Source organism: Cardiocondyla obscurior, linkage group LG20 (genome assembly GCF_019399895.1).
Source record: "Cardiocondyla obscurior isolate alpha-2009 linkage group LG20, Cobs3.1, whole genome shotgun sequence".
Lineage (NCBI taxonomy): Eukaryota > Metazoa > Arthropoda > Insecta > Hymenoptera > Formicidae > Cardiocondyla > Cardiocondyla obscurior.
Window position 1 is genome coordinate 1,255,058 of NC_091883.1, and position 18,061 is coordinate 1,273,118.

Here is an 18,061-nt window from a genome sequence, read left to right on the forward strand (position 1 = left end):
AATTTGAACTGTGATTCAATTGTAACTTTTTAACCGGTCGTTATTGATAACGGTCGCATATATTGCGAAATAAAATATAATTTGATGAGCTTGTCTTTGTACGTTAGCGATTGTTTCGTACAATAATATATATCACAGTTGCAAATGCTTGAATCGAACTGAAAGAGCTAACTTGAATCGAATCGAGAAAATCATGTAAATTGTGATCCAATTTGCATTTTGCGTTCCGATCGTGACCTAAAAGGACTAGAGTAGCTACGATCGAAATGCGGGTTATTATAATATACATGTATAATAAGACATGCAAATAAAAAATGTAATTTAAAATGTACTAAAAAACAGATACGACTTGAAAGTTCCGCAACGTAATATTACCTACAATTAATTAAATTAGTTATTCACACTTGAATTTAGATGAGCAATATCGAATTACTAGGTATCTCAAATATGCTAAAGAAGAGAGGGATCGAGTTGCACGCACAGCGAATTGCACTCGAAGGAATGATGTTAATGTAGAACATAGTAAGGAAACGGTACTCGCGCAAGTGTTTGATGGAAGTATTTTTCTCCTCCGACACACAAAGTGACAAACTTTTGGTACTCCGGTCCCGCGTGTGCTCCTTAGCATTCCTTCGCGTTCTCTCGCTCTTAAAGAGAAGTGCCGCGCCGAGCCTGCCTTCCTTTCTCGCTTTTTTTTTTTACCCTTTCTTCCTTTCTTTCTTTTTTTTTTTTTTCCCCTTTTACACGCGGCACTGTTGCTTGCTTTTATGCGGCAGTTGTCGGTCGGCAACTGCCGGCAACTCGCACGCTCACAGCTACAACTGCGAGCGCAACAACCACCGAGAGTAGAGTCGACGAGCTCAATTATTTTCGACATTCTTCACGCCTTGAACTGCGAAACATACGCGAGTTGCTGGGTTACATGTTGCGCCCATCCGCCGCACACCCTCGTACACGCGATGTCTGTGAGACGAGGGAAAAAAATGGGAAAGAAAATGAGAAATTTGATGCTCTCGACTGAGCCCTTCGTCAGAGAAAACGTTGCGAGTGCGTTTCTCTTTTTTAATTTCCATCTTTTTTTCCTTTCACTTAACGTGGTACACAAATTTTCCGTGGATAAATTTCGAGTGAAATTTATACATCTAATCGCGAACCTCAACGCTCGGAGCACGGTCCAGGAATTCGCGCGGGAATATCTTTCGTAAGGAGCGAACAATTATTCTCATTACTTTCTTTCGCTCGAATCGCTTAACCTACGTTAAGCCGCACAGCCGGCTTCTATATTATGCCGCGCACACGTCTCGGTAGATTGCAGAAGAGATGCTGCAGAAGACAGACTGCACGGGGATCTCTCTCTCGGCACTGTCGAGCGCGTCCCACCTTGGATCCGGCTCGCGGATTTGCTTGAAAACCTATCTCCTGTATCTCGCGCCTACGTAATATCTACGTCACGGTAACTCGAGCGAGGTAACGACGACTACGAGTGCATTAATCCTGCTAAATAATTCAATATCTCCTCGTTCCCTGTCCGCCGATGAAGCGCGAGTTTGCGCTAGCGATTGTCGTAAATAATTATTTGAGTTCCGCGTAGATCCGAATTCTAGCGCCCATCCTATTTCCCCGATATGAATTAATCGCCGAGGACTTTGCTTTACCGTCGTAAAATAAATTTACTGACCAGGAGCTGTAACGATATTTAATTGCGATCCCTGGGTTAAAGTCGCTAAGAAACAGTTGCTTTATTACAAGTTATTGCGAGAAGGACAACGCGTTGTTTAATCTGCGGAAACCATGGAGCTCGTTTTTCTCCAACGACTAAGCCACGCCGGCCACCGTTTTATATTGGATGCTGAATATTTGTGCGCTGTTTGTCGAAAACAAGTTTATCTTCCATTACGTGACGTGGCGAAATATAAAATTATGTCAAAATTATAAAGTTGCAATCTGCGAGACGCAAACCCCAGAACACGTTGCGATTAATTAATTAATTAGCGAGAGTACAAAGACAAGAGGGGATAAAGTGTAGCGCTTTAACGCTCGCACGCACTTGTCACGCATCCGTGCGTGCGATGTACCCTACCGTCGTCTCCGTTTGCCGTAGATCATGTCGCAAGCGGAATGGAGAAGTGGCCGACGACGAGCTTCGTTACTTTCTGTCAGGCTGCATTCCCTACGTTGCAATTTACACTATTATTGCATCGTGCTCCGGCAACGAAAGAGAGCGAAAGAGAAAGAGCGCCCGCGCAACTCGCCTCGCCGACTTCTCGCAGCTCATGCAAGCACGGAACTTGAGCAATTAATCTCGCCCGTTCTTTATACCGCATAATGATTGCCCGCGTCTTAATTAGTCTTTCCCGCAACTTTTAACAGCCATAAAGTCGCCTAGCCGTTCTTGTTGCGTCAGCGGTTAATAACAGCCGGATCGACGTGAGATCGGGATGAGATATGGCGATCGATCAGATTGAGTTATCCGCGCGGACGTAATGATAATGAAAGCTCGTTCATCATGCATCTGAAAATAGTGCTAACGCGACGCGATCGCCAGATGGAAGAAACAAGAAAGACGCAGACGTAGCAGCGAGCAGATATCGAGGAACTCGATCTTCCGATCGAGAAAAGTATTTCCGACGCAGAGACGGGGAGGGGAAAAAAAGCGATAGTCGACATTATCATTAAATGAGCATCAACGTCAGGCGGGCGCGAGACGAGATGCCCCTCTACGCCACTGCCATATCTGCTTGGTATCTCGTCGGGCGACGTCGAGGAAATGGAATATACTTACAGCGTCGGCGACTTTTGCGCGTGCCGCGAAATAAATCAGTATTCCCGGTGCTCCTCCGGAAATAAGAAAAAATAGGCGCCTTATTATCTGCTACCGTTTTCAGGTTGCTGGCCAGACGGGCGACCCAACCCTTCGTCCTCTTTTCGTTAATGCCGAACGCGGTGAGGCGGAGAGTAAGAAGAAAGCAACCTTCCAAAGGGAAGATATATAGACCGCCCTATAGTCCGTTCGCCTTGACGCACACAACAGCTACCTCGGGGGACAAATAACCACATAAATTTCACCGCGATTCCTCGGTTTATGCGGTGTTTAATATAGTTTGTATCACGCGCGCGTACGCTTCGTCTAAGGTATCTCGCCGAGTGGAAGCGTATGGGTATACAGTTTTCGAAGCAACGCTGGATGAAAATATCGCAATTGGCGAAAATTGAGCGTCACATGTGCGTGACGTCGAGCGCTAATGGATCGAGCGAATAACAAAATTGACGTGAACGTTAAAGCGCATCTGAAAAAAACTTTGGGAAAGCTCGGTAGAATCCATTAGATAGGTATATAAATAAACCTGCAATTTTTATATAGATATGCCCTTTCGGATAAAAAAAAAAAAAAATTGCTTCCTTCGACAAGGCAAAGTAATTTTACAACTTAACAACTTATTCAATTCTAATGAAATCGTTAATGATATCGTGGGTATAATTCTAAAGCAGCCGCACGATCTCGAAATATCGTTTTTAGATGAAAAGCATGTACGTACCGTTTGAGAGGCGCCTGAGGTGTTGATACGGACGAATCGCCGGTTGATCCGCCCGAAGGGGTCATGCCCGAGAACGTTTGACTTTATTGGAGGAAATATGAGCGGGCTCTGGCAGTGCTCTGGGCGGTATTCCCGGTACGCCGGGAATCGGATGTGCGTCGAGAGGGGACCTGCAGCACTTCCAGCCCGAAGGGGATGTACCCGGGGCTTGGGAAGAATTCATTCATATCGCGAAGCCGAGTCTCATTGTCGGACCGGAGCGGCGGACAAAGGGAAAGCAGGGAACTGAAGTGCTGTCAGGACCAGTGCACTCCATTGCACGACACAAATGGCAACCAAAAGTGGGGCGGGAGAGCGACGAGGATCGAGATCCAAAAGGTGAGCCCGCACGAAGGAGCGATCTGTCACCATTGTATCGCGATCGATCTCACATTGCATTCATTCGCGGATATCGCGAATACGATTCGCATAGCTCGTTTTAAAAGTAGGCGAGAATTAAAATTGTTCCCTTTAATGTGCCTCTATCTTTATCTTCGCAATAAACATTTCTATTTCCCACCGCTCTATCTTTCTTTTTTTTTTTTTTTCTAGCTCTTTACATCATTATGAGTAATTGTACTTGTAGTTAAAATTACGCACGTAACTTTCAAAATCTTATAATTTCCAAATTTAAGTTTTTAAAATGTTTAAAAAAAAAATTCACAGACTTGCACTTTAAAATTATTTTACAATCAAGTATTACGTATATCTTGTTTTAACGAAAAGGTTTAATTGCGTTCCATTTCGTGATAATTTTTTTTTTAAAAGAACTTGTAAAAAAAAAGGATACCTACTTGGCACTGGTTGAAGTTGTCGATAGCAGAGAGATCAAAGATATTAAGTTTCTTCATGGGATATTATTACGCTGGCAGCCATATACTCTCGTCGGGTCTGCAATTTCTCAGGTCCGAATAATTACAAAAATACGAAACTGCTTTTTCAGGTATATGAGCTTCCCGTCAAGTCGTGTAATAAAACTGCGCGAAGAATTCCTTTTTATGATGTGTTGTAGAAAGTGCACGTACAAAAGTGCGCTGCAAGGAATATCTCGAGAGCCGGAAAACGTTACGGCCATAGCTTTCAGGCGAATATTTCACGTACCTCTTAATTTAAAATTTGTTAACACTTTTCGTGTCTTTCAATAATTTAATAACATGTAACATCTGCAAAATAAAATAACAAGAAGTTAGATATATTCGCATATATACCTACGTGTGACGAATGAGTTTTGCTTATAATTAATTTTATTACAAATCAGACATTGCTGTACGTGGTAAAAAAGATAACGTTTCAGTAGCGGGGGTTAATAACAAAGTTGAGGTAAACGTAATTAAATATATCTCCCGGACAAAGTATTCGTTTCTGGGTGAGTTAAGGACGCCATCGTTGTCACTTTAGCCTTTCATTTTATTGCGAAACGCAAATAATCACCGTTAAATTGCCGCTGCCTCGACAGGCGGCAACATTTACAAAGGGACATTAGCTTTTAATACAATTATGATACATCGATACAACAGAAACCTAATATTTACACATAGTCTCGATTTTGTTCGACGAGCTCTACAATTTTTCGCGTCGCAAGACATGGCTTAAACGGAATTAATTCACCGGTCTGCAAGCGCGGCTACGCCACGCCGGACCGCTTGCGATATAACAGCAGGCGAGAATTGATACCGCAGTAATTTGTACTAATTAACCCATCCTCGAATTTATGCCTCTCGTACTGAATTATTATTATTACAATGCGCACATATTACTCGACGTCACGCTACGCGGAGTATCCCTATTAATCATCGACGCGCGCCGTAGCAGCGCGCGGCGGCAAATGTAATGCCGGATGTAATAATATTTAATGCTTTTGGCGCCGACTTCGCCGGACTTGCCGTTGCCCTTCGCGGGGTGAAGGGCCCGCTCGGCAATTCGAACAAACGAATCGGCCGTTCGCCGGCGTTAATGATATTAATGTTCTCGCGTAACTTTGTACAAATGGATATACATTATACACACAACGGCTGATAGAATTTTAGATTAAGCATCGCAATCCTACCAGTCAATCCGTTCGCTCCGCCGTTTAACGGAACAATAAGACGCGGACGACGGCAACGGCGAAGCGAATCGAGCAAGTGTGCCAGGATGAGAGAAAGAAGTACGCTTTACTTTTTGTGATTAAAATATATATAAATAACTTTATTGTTTATATATTTATATATTTATATATATATATTTTTTTTTATAATAAAATGCCCTATCTATTTTACAAATATACAAAACTCTCGCTATGTACATCGATCTCCGCTTTCGACTAAACAAGAGAATTACCGAAGAACTTTAATAAATCGATTATCGTCGATTAAACTAGCATCGAGTAGAAAGAGGAAAAAACGTTACTTCGTTGCAATACGAGTTACAGATAGTATGCTCCAATTTTCTTTTTCTTTTTTTTTTCTTTTCTTTTCTTTTTTTTTTCTCTCTCGCGCTAATTACATTTGCTCACTACGAAGCTATCACGATTCTCAAAAATACGAATAGCCGCTTATTTATTCGGACACCGTGTTACGGGTTACATTGCAATAGTAAGAAATGCTTCTGATAATAAGTAGAGAGAAAAGTCGCGGCAGCCAGGAGTCCTGTAACAGAAAAATGGAGGATTCGAGTTACGCGGAAACGTCTCCGTTATTAATTACTTCCGGTGGACAAGATGCACTTTAACAAATGAAATCATTTTATATCGCGCGCAATATGTAATATAATTATCGATCACGTGAAAAGAATGATTCATTAACAATAATGTATTTCGTTAATAAATATATGATAATAATAGAGCGGTTTATTATTGTAATGAATTCCAATAAGCATGCGATCAATCATTATCTGTAATCGCTGGAAATATTACTACATTACTTCATTTGCGCCGATGGAGTACGATTACAGTACCAAAGCTGATTATTACTGCGATCACGTATATATTTAAATAAGCTTCCACAATTTTCAGACATTTACATCACAATTATGATAAATATAACTGCTTACCTTCCTTACTACGATTCCCGATTACTCTTTGCCATAACGCGATTCAATAATACTTTTGGGAACATCTGAAACAAAAAAGATATCTTAGGTGAATTAATGTTCAACAAAAAAATTATCGCATCAAAAAAATACAAAAAAACAGATGCGACAACTATAAATTCAAGATAAAAGAATTTCAATACTTTAGGAAAATATGAAGAAAACACGATGGATGAAACAAAAGTCTAACGTGTGGTAAATATAAATGGAGAATTAGAGAATTGGCGTGCTGTATTTTGCGAGAAATGTTCTATTCTTGGGAGACTTTTAAAGATGGGATTAAACTTTTTTTCCGCTGCCGGGGGTAGTTTTAACAAGTTATATTTTTTAATTTTTCCTCTCGACGCGACGGCGCGGGCGACGCGATGCTGAAAGTTTTCCTGTGGTTTTAGAAATGCATTTAAACTTCCGCTTGGTTGTGCTCCGTGTCAAAATGCATTTCCTTTTTGCGCCGCCGACACGTCGCGTCGCGTCGCATCAGGGAGATTCTTTCGCGCGACGCAGAGTGCGGCGAGTACGCACGAAAAACCGATGCCACACATTTGTGCAGTGTCACGGCCGCAGTAACGCTAGACATCGCGACGGAAATGTCCGCCGTTTTGAAATTTTGCTGGCTCGAACTGTGTTACAGTTCGGTGAACGTGTCGAGCGCCGTAGCAGCGTGACATGTATTTTGTGCCTAGGTATACAAAATTTCTATTTCCAAAAAGTTTTAAGATGCTTCTTCTAACGCACTTCTATCACCAACAGAAATTGTCAAAGTATTGTTAAAAAGACAGACCGAGAGAGAGAAAGAGAGTTGCATGATGATTTTCTTTTAATTCCCATTAATATGTACTGCGAAAAATAATAACCGTAACTAAAAAAATATGTGCTGTATGTAGATAGATATTTAAAAAAGCTAATTTTGCTTCATGGATCAAATATATGTACGTCACATAGAGTAGTCTAGGTATATAATATCGTGCGACACAGGGAAGGATTATCGGAGAAACGATATTCATTTCTGCTTGCCGACACGGCTGCCGGGACGATCGAGGGAAATAAGAGAAATTTGCTTACACACATCCGCGCGGGAGTTTAATTAAACGTTCAAAGAAGTAAGAAATAGACGGTCGCGCTGTCTTTCGTCCAGCAGAGGACCCCGTTTACAGATGTCCTAGCGACTAGGTCGCTCCTATCACGCGCGATCACCCCAGCGAGAGGCGGATCGATGAAATTCCGTCAGGAGAATTCTGAAAGCTTTGCGGCGCCGCGCCACGCGGTGCAAATGTAATTACATCCCCATGCCCGCGAGGGTGGCGAAGAGAGCGGCGGTGCACAGGAAGCGATGCGTAAACACCCAAGTTATTGATTGCGAAAAATCACTCTTGACCGAGTGCAACTCGGCAACAATAACGGCGGCAGAACACAAGCCGGAATACCAAGGTCCGATTGAATCCCCGTACTACCGGCGGTTCTGAATGACCAGGGTGACGCAATGTACGCGATGTCGATCGCTCGTCGATCGTTAATCCTCCTCCGCGTCGATCTGCGAGATCGGTAGGTAGGTAGGTAGGTAGGTACACGAGTCGCGAGAATTTCATAGCGTTTACAATTTCCGTAAATGACGCGTCAACTCGTCAGTGCGTGTCCCGGCACAATGCGGCCACGATTGGCGCTCCGGATTACGCCGATTGAAAGTAATAACGCGATCCCGCGATCACAATCGCCGACCGATGCGACGATTATTTAACGCGTCGGGATGCGGACGCTCCGAACGCCGTTACAAATGTGATTGAAACGTTCTTCCATTCTCGTCGTTTTCTGAAAATGATGTAAACTCTTTTTGTTTTTTTTTTTTTTGCCTGCTACGAAACAACGAGAAATGTTTTACCACGACAGATAAAAATTTACAAAGCGATGAATGTTTATTGCGTATTAAGAAAGTCTTGTTACTCCACAAATTTAACTTTTAATAAAAAATCTCTTCGGTATGCTTGCTGAAGACATTGTTCAACAAAATTAAATTTTAAAAATATATTTAGTTATATTAAACATTTTTGCAAAATTATTTCTTGTGGTTTGAAACAAAAATTCAACATATTGAGAGTTTTACAAACGCAGCAACTCGCTGAAAAAAATTTTAAACTTTTATATATACATTTTTTTTTTAAGTACAATAAGTATGTCCCTTTTTTTGCCCATTAATAGATCGTTCATGCATCGTTGCAATCTTGTTTTCTTCTTGCCAAGTCACCGTCAAGTAGCAATAAACGAACCGTACGTTCAGGGTATTATATTCGGGACTAGTTGACCAAAATGGAAATAGCGAAGCCGCGAGGCGACAAAGTAACACAATCCTCGCAAAATTCAATTTGGCTGGGTAATGAAAGCGTCGGATTCGCGATGCGCAGTGCGCGGCGCATAAGCTTCGGCGTATCTGTCGATTTTCCGCTCCCGCAAATGTATAGAAAATTAACGGCGACTTGAAAAACGACTACACGCCCGTTCTCTTCATATTTAAATTAATTGCCGGCTAACGATAGGGACGTTTATCGAATTTCTTCTATTAATACAGAATAATAACAATCTCGCGAATGTATTGAAAGTGAAGATTTCTACCGAATTTTCTTTTCACCGAAGGATTTTGCGGATTGAGGAAAAGATTGAAAGATAATTCAAGTTTCTATAAAAATCTCCTAGCACACACGCTGCAAGTTGCTCGCGCTCCGCAAGTGATCCGCGTTCCATCCGTGGTACACATCTGTCTCCCGAGCCAATCACGCGATTATCAGTAAACTTTCTCAATTCCTTGTAGTGAAAAAAAAAAAAAAAAAAAAAAGTTAGCCATCGTCACTTTGGCACATTAAAGCAAGTCCGATTTTTCATTTAAACTTAAATATATTTTCTCTTAACACAGTTCTTTTAATTTGGAGTTTCAACTATCAAAAAGCATTTAATGTTGGATATTAAAAAACTGATGATATTTTGCGATCTTCTCTAAAGAAAAATTGCCCGAGAATTCGCGAGAGAACTGAGCGTTAAAGTTAAAATTGCAATTTCCAGGATATAAATCCCGGTCTGCGGACGCTCGTCAAGTCTTTATCGTAGATCGAGCTTAATGCGACTCCGCGAAGAACCGAATGTCTCGCCATCTTTCTGATCCTCGACGCAAATTCGCTCAGCGATTGTTATCATTTAACACTTTGGGATTCATGGTTCTGTTCTCTAAAAGCACCTTAGTCCTCGAGGCAGCGGCGCTATCAAAGCGGCTGTTCGGAGCAGCAGCAGCAGCAGCAGGAGCATAACCACCACCACCTCGAGATATGGTTTCGGAGTGAAACCGTCGAGCGGAACCACCATCCGACAGATTAAATATTCTATATTTCACGAACAACAAGTTTCCCTTCTCGAGAGTAACGCGCTTCGGTATACATGACGGTGGTTGGAAAGCTCTCCCCTTCCCGCACAGACAAATCACTGGGCGCGTTTAAGTCCCTCCAAGAAGCCGCGCGGAGGCACTTCCTGAGAATTTGCGGGCGGAAAGAAGTAATATCATTCAAAAGCGGCGGAAGTTATTCCTTGATGCGAAAGTTTCTCCATTTTACATCGGCCGGAATAGTTTCGAGGGAAAATGTTAGTTGCGGGCAAAACTCCATCCCGACGATAACTTTTCCAATTATTATCAGATGGCAAATGGACACCCCTTTGTGTTTTCTAGGACCGACGCGGCGCTACTTGCGAAACGCGAGAACTCTGGATAACTTAAATTGTACCGTACGCGGACAGAAGATCTCGTCCAGCAATAAACCCCGAGCGGGCTTGCGTGAGATGTCTATTTGCGAGAAACGCAATTGTCCAACAGATTGTATTTTATATTATTTGGGATCCATCCCTGACTCGCGTCTGAGCGGATCTCTCTTTTCGTTCTTTCATATATGTATGTATGTATATCCCAGCACTCGTCTAAATTGTTGAAATAACTCGACGATTCGTATCTCATATTATTTTTTTTTTTTTCTTGATTAATATTTAAAAATAAATCTATTTTCCCCGTAACAATATCGCTATCGTTGTTGTGAAAAGATTAAACGCTTAATCATTGACATACTTTTATATATACGTATAAAAAATAAAAATTGTAACGTTTATTCGAGCTATGTAATAGTTTGTTTGATAATTCCTTTTTGAGAGAAGAACGTCGGTGGTTTAAAACACGTTCCGCTTCTGCAATTTCAAAATTTGCTCACTTAACGCCATCGTCGATCGTTTCGGCAGCCAATGGGGCTATAATGTGAAAGGCTGCGGAACAGGCCTTTCCGCGGAAAGGAATCTCCGAGCGTGAATCGACGGAGGCGTGAATAATCCGCAAAACAAAGCGCTCAAAGAGCGGAAAATGAAATTATATCCTTGCGCACGACCGGCGGGACGATGCGACGTGTTCGCTTCGTCGAAGGCGAGCACGATGAGAAAAGAGGCCGGCGGATTTCCTGTAAGCGTTACGAGTCAATTTGCAGCCCGAGGTTTTACTCGCTTCCGAGAGACGGTTTCTCGCTCGCCTCCGTTCGCTTCGCGCGCGAGTTCGGCGACACGACGATTGTTTTTAAGCAGAAAAGCGGAGGACCGAGAGGAGACGGAGAAAGAAAAAAAGGAAAAAGAGAACGGGAGAAGCACGGGCGCCGGCCGTATTGGCGATTCGGGGCGGCGCGGAACTTTCCAGCGAACGACAATGGCGATCCGAGTTCCCGTCGAAAAGTAATGAAATGGACCGAGGGCGAGCACGACGGCGACGTGGTCTTGAGGCGGAATTCCTCCGGGTGAATGGAAATCCTCCCGTGTGTTTACAAACAAGTGAAACTGGTTCCGAAGGGAGCGCTTATGCGAGCGGACACGCCCTATCCTACGGGCTGAGCGACCGTGCGAAAGAGCCTCCGTCGATGGGAGGAACAAAGCGGCGCTATCCTTTGTTTCAACCATTCAGCCCAGGGGAGGATATAACGCGAGTGTGTTAATTAAGACCGACCGACCGGGCAAGATAGGCGTATGCCGCGCAGCGAATAAGTATCGGACGAAAATCTCCACTTTCCGCATTCATTCGCTCGTTCGTTCACCATAAATCCCCGATATCCTTATCCGCCGTGTCCATCGGTGCTAAAAGAACTCTTGAATCAGATTTCTCAAGGTGATCTTTCGCCGAGTTATGTTGCAGCCCGGAAACCCTTCGATTAATCGTTTTGGTTTTATTAGACCGACCGTGCCAATATTATATCAAATTCACTATTACAATTTTTCCTCTCCTAGTATCTATAATATAATCATCGATCGTCCCGGATTAATTTTCAAATAACTTTATAGTTTATCATTTAAATTAATTTCCGAGAGTTTTCGAATGCGCCGATGTGTATGTATACTTGACAATTAAATATTCCAGTTGGAGGTGTCTCGAATTTTTAATGAATAGCTTCGCTTCAAAGAAGAAAATAGGGTATCCGTATCTATTTCGTGTCTTTCCCTTTGACACTTGATGTAATAACACGTAATCAATATATGATTATATGTATTTATGCGCAACCCCCAACAATAAAGCCGGTTTCATTTCTAGTAAAGCGGCGAGCCGCACACGATGGCACCATAAAATCGTAGGGTGAATTAAAATACGCGACATCTCGCTCGAGTCTATCTATAGGAAACGCACACATCGCGCTGCCGTGATTATAACCAAATCGTGATTCGACGATTGAACTCGTTGCGCGAGAGATCGGCGCTGTTATTATCCGAACGGATTATTCAACAAAATTCACGCGCGCGGCGCGTTATTATCACGCCCACGCCGTTGTTATTATACCAACGCGTCGCGACGTAATACTGTTCGTTCGTGTATGTCGCTTCTATAACGGCGGATAGGATCGCGCCGGTCGAATTAATAGCGGACCTTTCAATAGTCGCTCTTGGTATTATTCCGGTTCTTTCGCTAGCGCCGGAGCCGCGCCGCCCCGGCTCCGGAGTTCGAGTCGTTGCGTATTTTCGAGCGAAACTTCGGCTCGAATATTCAGAACGGCTCTAAAATTCGCCCACGGTAGGATTTCAGGGAGCAATCCGGGGAGAAACTTTCTTCCGCCGAGAGAGAACCGCTTTTACTCCCTCGTATACTCGCGTTTTCTCTTTCTCCCTCTCGAGTGCGCGTGCTTCATTAAAATTGAAAGTTCCTCGTTACCGCCGTAGCCAAGTCGAAAGTCTGCGGAAAGCTCTCGCTCACGGCTTTCCCTTGCGTCGTGATGCGATGGCAACAAGCGCGACACGATGCAGCACGGTTACTTCGCTGTATTTAAAACCAAAGTCGACTTCCCTCTCGTAGGCATCGGCATCGGCAGCAGCGTACGAAAACGCGAACAGGAGGAACTCTCGCATCTCGATTTTCAGCGAAAAGTTCTTTATCGCGCGGGGAAAAAAGCCTTTGGAAAATACGAAACGCTTTCTCCGATGCCGTTTATTTATTTTCGATCACAATCGTACGGTCGTCGACTGTAAAAGTATTAATCGTGACAAAAATCGTACGCTTTCCCTTTTAATATAATATTAAAAAGCCCTCCGGAATTTGAGGCGGGGTTTTAAATAAAATGATTTATCGATTTAAAAAACCATACAGAAAAATACCTGTAAGCCAATCGACCGATCAATTGAGGCGCAATAAGGAAATGTTAAAAAGCTTTTATTAAAAAACGGTACTTGTAGGAAGCCTCTCGCGTCATTAAATCGAATCGATGGTTTCGCTTTCGTCACGCGGGATACGCTGTTTATTCAGCGAATCGATCCAATAGGTACCCGGCGTCGCTTCAGGACTATGGACATTTCGATCGACGAGAACAGCGTGATCCAATACCTAACGCAATACGTAAACACAATTTTCCACGGGAAACAAACGCCAAATGTCGGGAGACGGATTTCATAGTGCGAACGACCGATCAACTTTCAATAGATAACGCCGTGTGGAAAACGCACGGCCGACGCATCGAGAGCACCGTGTAATAAACGCAATTCGCCGCAAAGCCTTTCCTCTTCCGCGTGCATGAGAGACGAACGCTTTAAATTAGTCGTAATCTGCGCGCGAACCGGTTCGATCTTCCTCCCTCCGATTCCTTTTTCCTTTTTTCACCGTCATTACTATCGCCGTTCGAGCGTCAGATTGCTTAATCACAAAATTGGCTAACGCGTGGCCGGCAAACGGACAAAGCGAGCCGGGCACTAGAGAGGCCGGGAAAGCGGAAGAAAATAGCGGGATGGAAATCGCCGGAGATGCTCACCGCAACAACGAACTAGTTTCGTTTCGTCGACGACAAAAAGATTGTCGATTGGACCGTGCTACTGATCGAGGAGAACGAAAGGGATAATTTTGTCGTCCGTCGTGGACAACAGACGTAAAAAAAAAAAAAAAAAAAAAAAGGAAATGAAAAAGAATAGAAAAGACGAAAACGGGAAATAGCTGTTGGCCAATTCGCCAAGTGTAATTACATTTATGACGAAATATGATTTCAAATTAATTAATTTTTTTTTTAATAATTTAGTAGCAAAAAAAAATAAAAATAATTATATCGATTTAGTCGATAAAAATAAATTCTACACAATCATAAAGTACGATTGTTTTGGAGTAACCTTAAGTAAGGAAATGAAGGAATGAAAGAATTGGAAACGGGTAAAGAGAAAGAGACACGCTCGTGTAACGCATCATTGGACTTTGAAATTGGTTCACGTAATAGCGTTCTCTGAAAGGTAATGATGTTACGAGATGATGCCAATTTTGATTCTAACCATTTCGGTCCGCTATTTCCGATGCTATTCCCGCTATATCGTTGGACGCAACGTAAAAGACTGTTTAGCGTGAACGGGATCAGGCGTGTTCGGATTTGTCGTTCGATCGTCAATGCATTAGGAGATTCGATGATTTTCTTTCGGAATAGAGATCATTATTTTAGATACGGCAACTTATATGCGCTTGAACGACTTTATCCGCACCGGAAAATATCCCAAGATACCGAGATATCATCTCGGAAAGAGAGAATGTTGAAGAAAAATATATTTTGGCGCAATGTTCTAATTTAATTAAACGCACTCTAATGATTGTGACGGCGAGCGACTAAAAAATGACGCGTTTCAATACATTGTACGAAGGACTTAACGATTTACGTTAATGTTAAATGTACAACTTGAGAAAGATGTATTACATTTTGCGCAGCGTTGTATTAAATCGACGTGCTGTTTTCTAAATTGGGAGATTTCGAAAGCGTAATTCGGAACGAAAATAAACACAGAAATCGACGAGCAGAGAAGAGACGGAATATCGTTGCCTAAAATACGTTCTAATTTCGGTTACAGTGCCGATCGAGCGGGTTTTGAGACTCGGTAAAACGTGTACCCGATACGCATTCTGTACGCTTCCATTTGTCATTTAAGCGGATACGAATACAAGTTGAGCCGCCCGACCGAGCACAATAGTGCATCTTTCTCGTGTAAACGAACAGGTTCACGTTCACATGTGCGTGTATGTTTTTTTTTGTCATGTATTTTGCTCGCCCACAGTTACATTCTGCACCGCAAGTTTTCAACGATGAATGCATTACGTGATGCGCGATACGCATACGAATGTACGTATCGAAAATGCAATAAATAAACGAATGCACGAATTGTAACAACGGCAAAAATCAGCTTTGATAATTAAACCCATAGATTTCCGCGACACGTTTTTTTTAAATACTGTTTAGTGTCAATTTTGCCGAATCGAAAGATAATTAAACAGACACATTAACATTTGTTTCAATTCTTTTTTTTTTCTCGTCAATGAAATATTAGATTTTAACGAGTATAACCTAATGTAATATAATACATATATACGCAAAATAGATAACAAGCAACTATTTCCGTAGAGATAGACTTGCGGGGGCTTGTCGAGCGTTAGATTGAAGAATTCAATCTATCGGAACGATTACCCTCCATTCGATAGTAGTATTAACTTGTACATATGACCACTTGTACATACATATATTGTACCCCGCTTGCCTTTATACAGCAAAACAAACGTAACCCTATCCATATTCAAAGTATCGCTTACAGCGACCCTACGACCGCAGTGTTATTAATACTTGTGTGCCGTTGAATAGATAAAGTCCATTAAGGGCGATACGATAGCAGTTTGCGAACCGAATGCGACGTCCATTAACAAAAGTGCCTTTTACAAAGGTACATGTTTTAAGGATACTGGCTACCCCGAGCGCTATTCCCGCCCCGAGAGCGAAAGACGAATGTCGAACTCACGGAGCTTTTGAAAAGCGAGCGAGAAAATATTTTCGAGAAAGAATGCGAAAAGCGCACAATAGATATGTCGTTGAACGCGAACTTTTGTACAAATGATTTTTAAATGCGTCGCGAGCCCTGAATAGATGAGTATATATGACTGGTCAAGTAGACGAGAGGGGAGAAAACGCGCTATGTAAATTTTGGTCCTTCAATCGCCGAGCCGCTCTTTGATGTCGAATGACGCATAGAACCGACGCCCCTACGCCAATTGTCCCCACCGTTTCGATTCGATGTTTACGTCGATCCGGGTGCATTTCGCGTTTACTAGCGCAAGACCAACACAGAAGCGCTTTTCATGCTTTTCGAGCGAACAATTAGACTTGTCGTCAACCAAACGTTTGAATTAAAGATATGGGGTACGAGCGAAAACAGCATTCGTTATCATTGCCATCGCTAAAAGAAGAGCATCACTCGTGCAATTACATTAAACGGGTAGATGAATAAAAACACGCATATGATAGAGCGTTATTTAAAAAACGTATGCAAATTGCATTAATATTTTCCATTTTGCGAAAAAAAATTATTAGATATAAAAAATAAACCGCGGTGCAATAATTTACGTAATGACGGATTATTTGTTGCATACGCGTTGTCGAAAAGTTTTTTTAATGTACGTGTAACACGTTATTATACAAATATTTGCATGATATACCAACGCGTAGGTAACGGAATGAATAGAAATATTACAGAATCGGGAGTAACAAATTCTCCATGTTCGGAGGAAGCAATTAGCAAAGTTCAATACTTCCTTTGTGCATATACATCCGCGCATACACATACATGTAAATATAGTTTCGATTAGCGATTTCTCTTGCAGCGAAGCAGCTCGACACGCCTGCTCTCGTCGGGGGTTTTTCTTTTTTTCTTTTTTTTTCTCTCGCATTGCGGAGACGAATTTCCGCTAATGAAGGTACAACGAGATACGTACGCGGATCAGCCGCGCAGTTAGAACCGCGTGTTTCGACTTCCTTGCGATAGGCTCGATCATTAAAATCTCTCGCGCATTCCACGACGATAGAGCGCTAACGAGCAGCGTAGCACTTCAACCTCGCATCGACGATCGTTCTCGCGCTTGTGACGATGGCATTTCAATATTCGTTTATTTTCATAACCAGCTGTCAAACTTACGACGCACTGTTCGCTTATTTTCGATACGTCGCGAGATGAAGCGCCCGTGATCGACATCGTTCGTTCAAGTTCTATTAATCATTCGCTAATGAGTTGTACATTATTTATTAATCGTACTTTAACGCGACAGGGAGTGATAAAGCCCAAACGAATAGGGTACAATGATTGATCAGCACGTAGTAATGGACTACATCGCATATGTATGCGAGTCTATTTGTGTTGCTCGGCGCAATATATCTTAACCGGCATATCAATTGTAATTATTTCTAAGACAAATCTTAAAAAATCGGATTCTTTTCGTTAATAAACTTCGTAATTAATGTCCGAGCTTGTATTCGCTATTCGCGTTTTTATAATTTATACTTGTACTCCTTTGCTTTATAAATACAATGAGACGACGGGACATTTAATCGAAAGTTAAGAACAACTCTTTCTTATAAAAATGTTTATAGCCGTTGACCAAATAACAATTACAATAAAAAGTAGTAGAATCTCTACTCCGTTTCAGAAGAAAACTCTTTGCCAACTTTGTAAAAATCTAGATTCTCGCAAAACTTGGCGCATTCGTGGAACAAGCAGAAATGGATATGTCACGATAGTTTATCGATGCAGAAAAATTACGTCAAAAGTTAATGCAGTTGTTACAATTCGTAGTCAACGAAAACAGTTTGATTAACGGAATAATTATGAGAATTTGGGAATAATCAAGGTAATTGATTAATTCGATCTCTCAGCCGTGATCCGGCGAAGGACCGGCGTGCAATTAGAGGTTTAATAATTAAATGGTTATTATTGAGAAAATACACGACCACTGGGATCCGCGAGCTCTCTCTCCCTCAAATGTCGGCACAATGTTAACGAGTGAAATAGTTCGATTAAAAGATGCAAATTTCGGAGCAACGAGACGCGCCAAACAATAGCGGATTAAGCTATTGGTGATTTTTATGCGAATCGCGTGG

General features: G+C 42.2%; 1 protein-coding gene across 1 annotated transcript in view; it reads right to left on the reverse strand.

Annotated features, from left to right (window-relative positions):
• Positions 1-4,961: 4,961 nt before the first annotated feature.
• Positions 4,962-18,061, reverse strand: part of Toll-6 (Toll-like receptor 6) — a 43,451-nt gene continuing 30,351 nt past the window's right edge. The window contains exons 2-3 of the mRNA XM_070670352.1: positions 6,606-6,670; positions 4,962-6,202 (exon numbers count right to left, since the gene is read on the reverse strand). The gene's annotated coding sequence lies outside the window, so the exon portion shown is untranslated. The remainder of the gene's footprint in view (positions 6,203-6,605; positions 6,671-18,061) is intronic.